The sequence below is a fragment of the Pezoporus occidentalis genome, unplaced genomic scaffold, assembly GCF_034315485.1.
Source record: "Pezoporus occidentalis ecotype Australia unplaced genomic scaffold, CSIRO_AGI_Poc_V1 ctg18, whole genome shotgun sequence".
In the NCBI taxonomy this organism is placed as follows: Eukaryota; Metazoa; Chordata; class Aves; order Psittaciformes; family Psittacidae; genus Pezoporus; species Pezoporus occidentalis.
Window position 1 is genome coordinate 3,285,349 of NW_026913640.1, and position 12,125 is coordinate 3,297,473.

General features: G+C 42.0%; 1 protein-coding gene across 2 annotated transcripts in view; it reads left to right on the forward strand.

Moving 5' to 3' along the window:
• The first annotated feature begins 5,651 nt into the window (after nucleotides 1–5,651).
• The window catches only part of STARD13 (StAR related lipid transfer domain containing 13), a 300,610-nt gene continuing 294,136 nt past the window's right edge, over nucleotides 5,652–12,125 (forward strand). The window contains exons 1-2 of one of the 2 annotated variants that reach the window (XM_062615055.1): nucleotides 5,652–5,817; nucleotides 7,137–7,319. The gene's annotated coding sequence lies outside the window, so the exon portion shown is untranslated. The remainder of the gene's footprint in view (nucleotides 5,818–7,136; nucleotides 7,320–12,125) is intronic. The other variant, XM_062615056.1, reaches the window with a different exon arrangement.

Sequence of the window (12,125 nt, forward strand, 5' to 3'; positions counted from 1 at the left end):
TGCTTTGTACGTGGGACTTGAAGGAAGCTGAGCACCAAGCTTAAAGTCTGTCCCCAGGAAGGTCTGGGTTGGCAGGGAGTTGTAAGGGTCAGAGCTGCTCTGTTGTGAGGAAACTGGTATGTGGAGGCATGACAGGGAACAGTGAATCCTTTGCTCTAGGACAGAGATCAAGGAGGAGATGAATGAAAACAGAACTTAATAAATCCAACTGATTGAAGTTATTTTTTAAATAAAATTACTTTCAAGATTGTTTCTGATAGATACAGAAGCTGGTGCGGTAAGAAGCAGGAACAGTACATTAACTGAGATAATGAATAATAGTGGATCATAGAAGCCTTCCAGAAATGGTAGTGAACTGCTGCAGCATGGACCTCGGACCTCACAGAGGTGGGGTCCCTGTCTCATCTCTGCTTTTAGGTTATCTATTGTGAATAGATGGAAAAGAAACAGTGTAACTTTCTCTTCTGTATCCTCTCCTACTTTCATTCCTAAAAGCTTTATTTACCCTGTGCAGAACTTGTCTGAGAACAAAAGAGGTGTCCTTCTTGTTCATAGTTGCATAGTATGACCTCTTAGTCACCTCCTTCTTACTGCTATAGCCACCAATCTCAAATAAGCCAGAATATATATTGCCGCTTTTGTGGATCAGAAAAACATAGCCATCAACAGAAGTGCAGAAAAGAAGCATCCAAGAATGTTGCTGCCTGCCGTTTAATAATTAAAGAAATATCACCAGCAACAGGGTGTCTGGAACTATGGAGGGAAGTCGCTTCAATTTTTCTTCTTCTTTTCTTTTTTTTTGGCAGGATTCATTGTGCATTTTCAATACTTCAGTATTTATTTTTAAAACATCCAGTTCTGGGAAGCAGTGCCAGTGCCTTGCAAAATTCTTCAAACCTGATGGGGTCACTATCTCTAGGCCAACATTTGTGTTTTGGGGATGTGGAAGGCTTTTAGATCCAAGTCTGAGAAATACCTTGTTCCCTATCAATCTGATCTTCAGAAATGGGAAAGTGCTATAGCCAGCTGACAGGGTGAAGATGGAGAAACAGGGACATTTAGGAGGTAAAGTTCTCTGCTCTTAGAAGGCAACATTTGCTCTTTGAAGGTCCCAGTTACCTCTGAGAAACATGTTCTCTCTCTAGAGCTTTTAAAACTGCCCAGGGAAACCTCTCTGAATGTTTTTTCCAGCATTCACTTGAGAAAGGGCAATACACGTACTTTAGTAGGATTTTAGTTTTACACTCTAAATATTGATTTACTCCTGCTTACCTCTCGCAGATCAACTCCCTTGGACCCACACACTATACTGTATCTTCACCTCCAGCTTCCCACGTGGTATTTCATAAAATCATAGGATGGTTTGTGTTGACCTTAAAGATCATCTAGTACCAAACCCCCTGCGTAGGCAGGGACACCTTCCACTAGACCAGGTTGCTCAAAGCCCCATCCAACCTGGCCTTGAACACTGCCAGGGATGAAATTTCAGTTACTTTCAGACTCTCCAGCACTTCCACTGCCTCCCACTGTGACCTCTGGAATGTAACCAGTTTAAGTTTGGACTCTGTAACTGACTGGAGGCAGCTTCAGTGAAAAGTAGATAATAATTGGTTTATACCTGAAAAATGAAAACTGAAAACTGTACAGGTAGCAGAGAAAAAGTGTGTTATGGCAAGTACATTTCATTAGACTAATTAATACATGTTTTAGGCATTTAAACCCTTTCCCACTAAAATGTCCTTACTTTCTTGTATCAGGACAATAAACCTCATTGTAGTTTGTATTAACTGAGTTTTATAGAAATTGAATTCCAGCTGTGCAGTGATTGCCAATGCAGTGACAGTGCCCAAAGCTTCCTTTCATTGTCCTGTAATTTAACCTTGAGTGAGCTGCATCAGGGGACTTCTGTGCCTCCTTGTGTTTGAGGTGTGACCTAATCAGTGTCCAGCCTGAGAGACAGGACAATGGCATGAGCGAGCATTCCTACAGGATGACGTGCTGTTGTCACCAAGTGGAATCTTAAACCTAACTGCTGAAAGCCAAATATTTTAGGTCACTCCAGCAAACTCAGATGAAATTTTTTTTGCATTTTGGGCATGTCAGAACACTTCATTTCAATATACATTAGTAAGGAACTCAATGTATACATCTTCCCTGAGAATATTAAAAAAATCCATTTGGTATTTCCTGCCATGAATAATGAAACCTTCAAGTCCTGTAGTTCTGGTCTGCAATGAGAACAAATAGTAAAATGTCAAAGTATCCCACTGGATAAAAATGGTTTCTTTCTCAGCTGTGCTCTTTGGGAATGGGTGGAATGACGTGTTTCTATACTCACTTTTTTATAATAGCTGTACGCCCTGAGACTGCTGGAGTAATTTTAAAACAGACCCTTCTATCCAAAAGTAAAATTGGCACATAGCCTTTTGATTCAGCTAACAGATGGTGTATGGTATTTATGAGAACAGTTGTTAAATGCTTTATAGTGTGATTCACCACACTGATAACTGCATATTAATGGAAAGTGGATGGTGCTATCGCATTTGCAAGTGCTGTATTGTTAAGGGTTGCTGGTTGAGCTGATTTATGTAAACAGTTGCCCTCAGAAGTTCAGTCTATAGTTATTTGTATTCTTTTTCAAAGTACTGTTTTTATGAGGTTGAAACCTGCTAACCTTACTGAAAAAAAGTAAAATCTTTTAAACCAGAACTGAAACCTTAGTTTCTGATGAAAAAAAATAAAATTCAGTTATTTATGTATATTTTTTAGAATTAACTTCTGAGATGGGTGATACTTCTTTGTACTAACTGAAATTATCTAGGAAAAAATAGAATGTAATTATGACGCTGGTATCAGTATATGATCCATTAGCTGTTAATCAGACCAGCCAGAAAGCATTCTTGACTTTTCTTAGCATGAGTTATGAAGAATTTTAGATAGAAATTTGTTTTGCCCATTTTCACTGTCTAAAATAGTTCTAGAGCAACATGATTGGATTAGATGCATTTCAGGTATTATTTAAAATCCTTGCTGTGATGTTTTCAATTGAAACACTGTCTGTCAATTATTTCAAGAGCTGGAAAAACTGCTGAAAGCATGCCACAAATGTGATGAAAATTAAAAGGACCATAAAACAAGCATAAACCAGAAGACCATGAAAATTACTGCAAAGACAACTAGCTATCATCATTACAACACTTATTTTGTTGCCTTTATCTTGCATTTGTTTAGGTTGATTTTGTTTGCCTTTGAATGGCAAAGCAGCCTTAATGGAAACACTGCAGCTGAAGTGACATCATCAGCACCGCTGCAGCTTACTGTAGTTCATGTGAATAGAAATAATCCCTAATATAACTAAAATAAAATTGCAGACCTTATTCTGTCCATCCCCTGTGTTGCAGACAGACTGGGGTCCAAAAGGAATAGCCCCTGATGGAGAAAGTCAGAGAGAAGGTGCAAAGTTTAACCTTTTTCCCAGGATCTGGAAGGAGCCAAACTCCACAAAGTATCAAAAACACACCAGACTGAGGGCAGTCCCAAACTGCCCTCTGATTCCTCATCATTTCTGCAGGAATTTCACTTATCTAAGGCTGCAGTCTGGATTTAGGGGCATCCAAGCAAAGGGGGTGGTTGAAAAAGAGAAGTCTGGGACAATGCCAGAGACTCCCAACAAGCCCAGGAGAATTTTAACATTCCCTTGCTGCTCTCATGAATAATCAAAACTTATTTAAACTGGATATTATTTTTTTCTCCTTCAGTTCCCACTAACCCTTAGTAAGTATAGTGAGATTCCAGTGGGATCCTTAGCAAAGTCCTGCAGGTACCATAGGCAACCATGCAGTGTCTGGTGGCAAAGGCTGGTGAGACTCATGCAGTATTCACAGTGTTGCAATACGATTCTCTTTGCTCAGATGCCTGTTTGCTCTTTGGCCTTGGGGTAACGTAGCGGAAATAGAGAAGCTGCTGCAGGTACCGACCTCCTCAGATGACCACTGACCCAGCAGCCTGCTCCAAAATCACTGCCTGTGACTGGCAGCTATGCAAGGATGAAGCTTGTCCTGGGCTCTGTGTTTCAGCTGCAGAGACCCCATGTCTCCAGCAATGATGCAGGCTGGATTCCTCGGTGCCCCTGAAAGTCTCATCCTGAGGCTGCAGTAGTACAACTGTTTGATGCACATCTACCAGCATGTCCAGGTGGCTTCATGCAAGTCAATGAATTTGCCCAAGACAGTGAATTGCATACTCGTGTGCTTGACAGAAGGGGACACAAAAGTTTGCAATGTCAGGGTTTCAATAAAACTCTGGTCATCAAAAAAAAAAAAAGAAAAAAGACAAAAAAAATAAATGACAAATAAAAGGAAACAAGTATGAATGTTAGAGTTAGCTCAAACACAAACTTTTCTTAAAATCTCCTTAATATGCCTGCTATTGCCCTTCTTTCAAAAAAAAAGAGAATTAATCTTCCCTCAGTGTCTTTGAAAAACAATCAAAATATGCAAACTCTACAGGAAGAAGCAGTAAAAATAGAGGAGTTACAGGAACTGATTGATGGGGAAAAAATACATATAGCGCTTGACAAAGCAGAGGCTCACAGGCAAAATATTTGCAGGCTGTAAATACTGAGGACCGGAATTTAGTGTGACATAGGCATAATCAGGACTAAAAGGAGTGGGGAAAAAAAAAATAAATTATATATATACATATGTGCGTCAGACAGATGCAATAGACCTGGGAATTAACAGATGGTATGCATGTCCTGTGGGGAGCCACACTGTGCTGGTTAAGTAGATGGGCTGAGAGATGACAGGACTGTTCATCTTGAACTGCTGTGGTAAGGTGACTTGTTACATCTCAGCCATTAATGCATACATGCTTAGCTTTCAAGAGCAGGCCTGGCTGCGTGCTTAACTCGGGCTGGCAGGCTGAGTTATCAGGCCCGATGCTCACGGGGGCCAGCTGTGCCACCCCTTCTGCACCCAGCCAGGAAGGGGTAGGCAGGTCTCAGGTGTGCCAATGCAGATTTGCATTGGCACTCTTGTCACTGCCAGGTGGGGATGAGGCTGGATGGGGCAGAACTGTCTCTTTTGGAGGTCTGACCTTGCGTGGGATCTAAAAAGGAAGCATGAAGCTGGTGGAAAGCCAGTGAGGCTGGAGTGGCAACAGGGCCCACTGTGAGCAGGTCTCTGTCCTGGCCATTCAAGGGAGGTTTCTGCAGGTTCCCTTCCATCACCCTGGCAAGGTACCAGATTCAACAGAAACACCCATTTCACAAGGCTTAACATTTTTTCCTTCACCTCACCTTTCAAAGTGCTGTTGGATCATGCATCTCCTTCAGCAGCAAAAAAAGGGATCAAGGTTTGTCCTGCTGTGCTGCAGGTTGCTGCTCCAGGGAGACCCAGGTAGGCTGACCCAGCTCCAACCCCCAGCCTGGCCCTGGGTGCAGGCTCGGGATCAGGCAGGAAAACCTCCGGCCAGCCTTGCCCTGGCCACTCCCAGCTCGGAAACCTCCGAACAGAATGTTCCCGGCTGGGAACTGGAAACAAGTTCGTTCCTTGTTGCAGATGTGAAAAGGACCTTACACGCCCCAAAGACGGTCCCTCTCGCTCCTCCCCGCCGCGCCCGCGGCCTATGGAAGAAATCACTTCCACTGCGGCTCTTGGCTCTTACTAACGGAGAGTTATTTCCTGCTTGGGGCTTGCTGGCCTCAGCCACTGGAAATGGGAAATTCCACCCTGAAACCGGCGGGAACTTATTTCACTGACCGAAGCCTGTCCTGTCTCAGTGTCTTTCTGCAAGAATTTCTCCTCTGAGAAACCGGTGGGTTCTGGGGATGGAAATAGGAGCTTTGTCAAAGTTTTAACCATCCCGACTATAGCCTCCACAGGAAAAGCATTGTAAAATGAGCCTTTAGTGAACTACTAAGCTACTAAGCTAGAATTTAGAAGCAAAAGTAATTTAATTAAACCAGCAAGTTATTCACAGGCTAGAGCTGTTAGCTTTTATTGCAGCCAGTCCACTCTTAACATCCACTCTGTCTGCAAAACTGAGTCTATTTGGTCAAATAAAGCTAATACTCTGAATTAATAAAGGTAGCACTGAGATTATGAGAGGTGCAAAATGGGAAGGCCTTTAGGTCTCATACTGAAGCAGGAAAAGGCATGGCTTTTGCACTGGTGTGTTTACTGGTTTCCCTTCCCAGCATGTTGTGACTTGTATGTGTGCTTACAGGAGTGAAAAAAATCTACAGATGTTAGTTCATCATGCTCACTGAAGTATGGTCTGATTTTTGACTCTCTGCACTGTGTTACTGCTGCACTTTCAACCTGTCTTAATGTACACACGTTTTTTTTGCTCTTGGTTCTGTGCAAGGTCCTGAGCACACAGTGAGCTGGTAAGCGGTTGGGTTATGTCTCTAAATACAGTTTCTAAGCTATTTGAATTTAAACGTCATCAGGTTAAACAGATGCAAGGAGAAAGTGGCCTCTCTGACTGACAGGCATGTCGCAAAGCTGCATGCAGGGAGCTTGCACAGCAGAGCCAGGCAGGTGTGGTGGAGGCAGAGGAGCAGTGAGCCTGCAGGCAGAAAGCCATGCAGCAATGGGAGAGTGCCAGCTTTTGGGGAAAGGGAGGAAAAACCAGGAGAAGCTGACCTATATTGGGTCCAGAGCACAGCCAGCCCCCAGTTATGAGGGGCTGGCAATGATCAGGACTTTTCCACAGCCATGATGTTGCAGGGATGGGGTTTGGAATCAAAAGCCATAAGAGGGTTAGAATAGCAACTAGGAGAAAAAGTGAAGAAGCATTTAATACAGTGGTAAACGAGATTATTTTTATTAAAACAGTATAAAATAAAGCCAAAAGAAGCAAGGCACAGTTCCTGGCCTCAGGTTCTGTTGTTCTTATGGCTGGTTTTGCAGAAGCAGTGGACCGAGACAGTCTGCTAAAGGCTCTGCCGTTGCTCCCACGGCCAAGGTCGTGATCCCCCCCAGCCCCCTGTGCACCTCCCGCAGCCGGGCTTGGGGCAGGATGGGGCACCCCCCAGAGCTGTTTCACTGACACCAGCGTTTGCCTGGCACTGGTGTCCCACAGAGCATCTGCTGCCCGTGACGGCAGCGCCTTTCCACATGTGCTCCCAGGGTCTCCCGATTGGTGTGCTCCACAGAAGAGGCTGGTCCTTGAAGTCAGCTCCTGTGCCTGTGACAGATGATATTTTTATGCAAGAAAACAAAACCAGGATATCTGATGGACTGCATTATCTTTCCAGACAGCTTGGAGCTACAGCTGCAGAGTAAGAAGTTTTATGCTTAGACTTCAAAACTGTGAGTGGAATTTAAACATCGGTTTTAAACACCTACCTTTTTTTTTTTTTTTTACTTTTTTTATGTGTGTGTCTGTGTGTGCAACTTTGCGTGAAGTACATATATATCTGCATGATAACTTTTCATTACCGAGCAAGCTGTTGCGAATTCTCCAAAGATGAAATAATTATTGCTTTGGAAAACTTTTAGTTAGCTGTATTTGCAACTGGACTAACAAATGTGCACTGAGGAGAAGGATGCTCTTTTCAGTGAATGCAATTAGTCTAGCTGAAAATGGTTTCAAATTATCTTTTCCACTACAAAATGTGTTCGAGCAGGACTGGTAGTGCTGAGGGAGAATCTCCTGGGAGTTATCAGCGAATGTCAGGCTGGTCTGTGTGTCTGTCACAGGCGTCCTTTGATGTTTGCTTTTATAGGGAGAAGGATTAGGTTAAAACCTGCTGTTACCATTATGTGGCACTGTGCTCGCTGGATAGAAAATCTGTTGGTACCAGGTGTGAGCAAGCTGGCCAATTAATGATGATTGGATGAAATTAGTTTAACAGAATATTGTCCACTATGATACAGATTTTAACAGATACATAGCACTTACTAGTGCACAGGGGGATCATTCTTGCAGTTGAAACATTAATCTGCTCTTTATTGCATGTGTTTGAGTAGGAATAATGAAATGGTTTTCTGTGGGAGAATCCAGGGGCTGATATCCAGGTCGGTAGTCTAAAGCTGAGCAGGCAGTTTGGGACTCCAGACTTGTGATATTTTCTCTTCCCTATGGAAATCGTCCAGTATAGTCTAGGATGACCCCTGTCATCCTAGGATGTTTTTTTATATACCTTGAGTGAGAAGAGATACCCGTTGGAACTTTTCTTGATTCACTCAGATGTTATAAACCTGAGATGCATCCAAAACCCAAGCACCATTCCCAATTTAACATATATTTTCCTTAGAAAGCAAACAACTTCATGTTTCTGTGCCTTGGCAAGTGCATTGCATCAGCTTATACTTTTATATTGTGGTGGACCCAGGTGAAATCCAAAGGTGATATGAAAAGAAAAATCAGTGGCATGTTATTGCTAAATAGATATGGCAGAAATCCCATCCCTGCTGGATCCACCACCACTTGTTCTCCATCTGGGCATCTCCAGATCACACAGCAACACAAACAACAATCAGACGAGGTATGGGCATAAAAGTGCGTGTCTGCTGAATTAGTCAAGCACACACCATGGGACGTATGCGAACTCTGTACAACTGGCAATGAGGCAATTGAGTCCATTGCCTGATTCAAATTAAATGTCAATATTTCTTTAACAAATGAACTGCTTGAGTAAATCTGTACTATCTTGCTACTCTTACATCAATTGCAGAATTGTTGTTACTGGGGTATCTAAAGTCAGATTTACAGTATTATCAAGCTGTGGCCTTAGTGAATCTGAGCTTATTGGAAATAATACAGCGATGATAAATTTCTTTTACCATCATTCCTTTCTTCTGTCTTCTGTTGATCAGTACAGCAGGGACATCCTGGATTTGTCTAGCAGAGCAAAACAGTGTTTTTCCCAAGCTGAATTTGGCGCTGACAGAAAAATGCTCCCACGAAGAAAATTGTGAAACTCAACACATTTCAGGCAGAGAGGCCTTCTTAACTGATGCGGAGGAAAGCCTAAATGGAAGATGTCTTAACCCAAACTGCCAACACATGAATAATGAATTAGTGTTCTCTCTTGAACAAATTGCAGTATTTTTATTTTAGTAATGTTAAAACCAATCCATTTTCTTTCCATTTGCTAAAATAGAAAAGGAAGATTAAAAAAAAAAAAAATAAAAGTACTTACAGAAATGCTTTTCCGTGGCCTGCCCTTTAAATGCTGATAAAGTCCTTCAACTAAAGGGCCTCTATAATCCTTATAATGTAAAATGTTTCCTTTTCATGTGACATAGTTTGGTTCTTCTTGTTCCCCTAATTTGGCAGTTTTCTCTCTATTAGATACTGCTACCTAGATAGAATGGGCCAGATTCTCAGCATGAATAAAGAATAGCTTCATTGAAGTCAGTGACATGACCCTGGATTTGTTCCAGTATGACTGGAGGTGGAATGTGGCTCCATACATGCAGCTGGCATCCCTGCCAGGCTGGGCAAGGAGGTAAACAAAGAGCTACTGCAGTTGTGCCTGTTGCTAGCAGAGTGCCCTGCCAGCTTCCAGTTCTGCTTTCACTTGCATCTTCTTCCAAAAGAAAAAACAGCACAATCTCAATTCTTTTCCACCAATTTCAGTTATAGCTTTTCAAACTATGGATGGTTTTGCAGAAAGGTGCTAACTCCAACTACTTGCTGTAATGCCTTGTCTAACCCTTTGACATAAACCTCAGTCTACTGTCTTTCTCCCTGTTCAGAAAGATTTTATGTTTTCTGTGCTTTTAGGTTTATTCTGTTCTTTACTGGTGATGTTTTAGGAAGCTTGGCTTCTTGCTGTGAAAGTGTTGCTCTCTGTGTTATTCCGGGACCTCCTGGAAGCTGCTTCCCCATTCCTGGAGAAAGCTCTGTTTCCGCATCTGTTTTGTGATGATAACCACACTGTTCCCACGGCCACCTACCCAGCAAAGTAATTCCCAGGTCTTCGTCGTGGAGAGACTAATGGGATTATTTTGTACTGTAGGTGTGGCTTCCTTATGGCCAATTTCATTTCCCTGTTCTGTGTGCTAGGATAGTCCAGAGCTGCCACCCTAAAGAGAGGAGAGGTTTTGTGTGGTTGTCTGCAGACTCTGTCCTACCTCCTGAAATTTATCCCAAAGTTGGCCAAGTTTCAGATGGGAGAGCCAGCTCATACTGCTATTGCTGCTATAAATGGCTGGTTTACACTTCTCTTGTTGCAGCTAAAGAACTGAATTCTGTGATATTTTTACTAATGGCAATTCATCCCTGCTAGTTGGAAATGCCAAAACTACAAAAGGATCATAAGGGGAGGACTCCACGTAGGGTCTGGTGTGAGGCTGGTTTCTTGGTTAGTCTGAATGGGCAGCAAAACCATGGACTGTTCAGATTTTAAGGAGTTCATTACAAGTGCCACCTGGTGTGTGGATTTCCACTTGAGAACACTCAAGTCTCTAAACATTTAGCAAGACCAAGAAAAAAAAACACCAGCAAAGCCAACAGGCAAGGGGGTGCCTGCTCTTTGGTGCTTCACAAGTTCCTAGAATGAAGTGGGCTCATATCTACCACTGAAGTGGGGATTAGATGAAGCTAGGGCTCAGCTGAACTGCAGCTGAAATAGTTTCTTTTGAAGTACTTTCTGTCATTACTTATATATTTTTGTTCTGTGTGGACATGTTCTCAACAACAGCATTCTGTTAGTCCAAAACAACGTAGTGTGCTGTTTGAATGGGCAGAAGGCTTACCTGTAACACAGTGAGTTTGTATGATGTATGCAGCCTAACTACAAAACTTGTATAGGTATTTATAGTATTTTATCAAAACTTTAAAGTTTTATAAAATCGTACCTTTTATAACTATTAGCATTCTGTTGCATCTGGTGCTGATGACAAGAACGTGTCACAGGCTGTTATTTTGGAACAAGTAGTTCCACTAGGGCACTAGAAAAATATGTCTGATATTTTATTTTTTAAATTAACTCTCTTCTTCCATCTGTCAGTCTGTGAGATGAGGATATTTGTTGTCAATACTTGTTGTCAATAAGGATTATGAAAGGGGATAAGCAGAAGAGGAGAGGAAATGGCTTAGCACATACAAAAGAGTCTGCAAATCCAAGGAGGTTTGTGAACCTGAGAGAAAACACCTTGGCTGCAACACTGCTAATATCGCTGTTTTTTCAGGCCTGAGAAGTATCACAATATAATCTCATAAAATCTGTGTGAAATTACGGCCTTTGAGTCACCTGAGAGAAGCTGTCCAGAAGCAGTGTGTGAAAGGAAGGGAGTTACAGGGCAAAGGAAAGCACTGAAAAAACACTCTTGCTAATACTACACAAATGCTTCTTGAAGCTGAAAATGAGAAAGCACAAAAGGTGGCAAGGGGAAAGATGAGGGTATGAATAAGAGTCATGTACCTCTGATGTTGTTTTTTACCCTTTGTGCTATGTGTTTTGTGCCTTAGGGAGAATGAGTAATGCTCTGTTTTGAAGACAAATTAAGCTACCTTAATGGATAATACATTGTTTTGAAGACAAATTAAATTACCTTAATTAAATATATGCTTGTGGCTCTCAGAAAAAAAGGTGTATCCATGTGTCAAAGGTAGGTGCATCATGTAGGTTCACACACTTTTAAGGGCAATGTGCAGGGCAGGAGGGAGGTGCATGGGTGAGCAACCCAGACCACAAGCTCTCCAGCTGTAGCCAGAAAAAGTAGAGGGATCCCAAATGCAGTTGAACCCAAAACCTTTACAACCACAACTAGATTTTTCCAGCATATAAATCCCAGCCATTTCAGTGCCATTACTTTATGTCCTGGAATTAACTGCACTGTGAATGGCATATCTGCCCCTCACAAAAACCACTATCTTTTTCAACAATTTACATATCATATAGAGCCAGCAAGTGGTATGGTTTAAGTTATGTCCTGACCCTTTATGAATAAAATGCTAACAGCCCTTTCACTGGCATATTATTGTGGTGACACAGATGGAGAAATTAAGTATATTTTAAATATGGGACAGTTAAATACCTAAGTTGTGAGCAAACCAATGGTACTGACTGTAATATTTCAGAGTTCAGCTAAAGAAAAAGTCTGATAATAATTTGGATATTGTCTGTCATCACCTCAAGCTGAAACTTCAGGAATTCCATTACA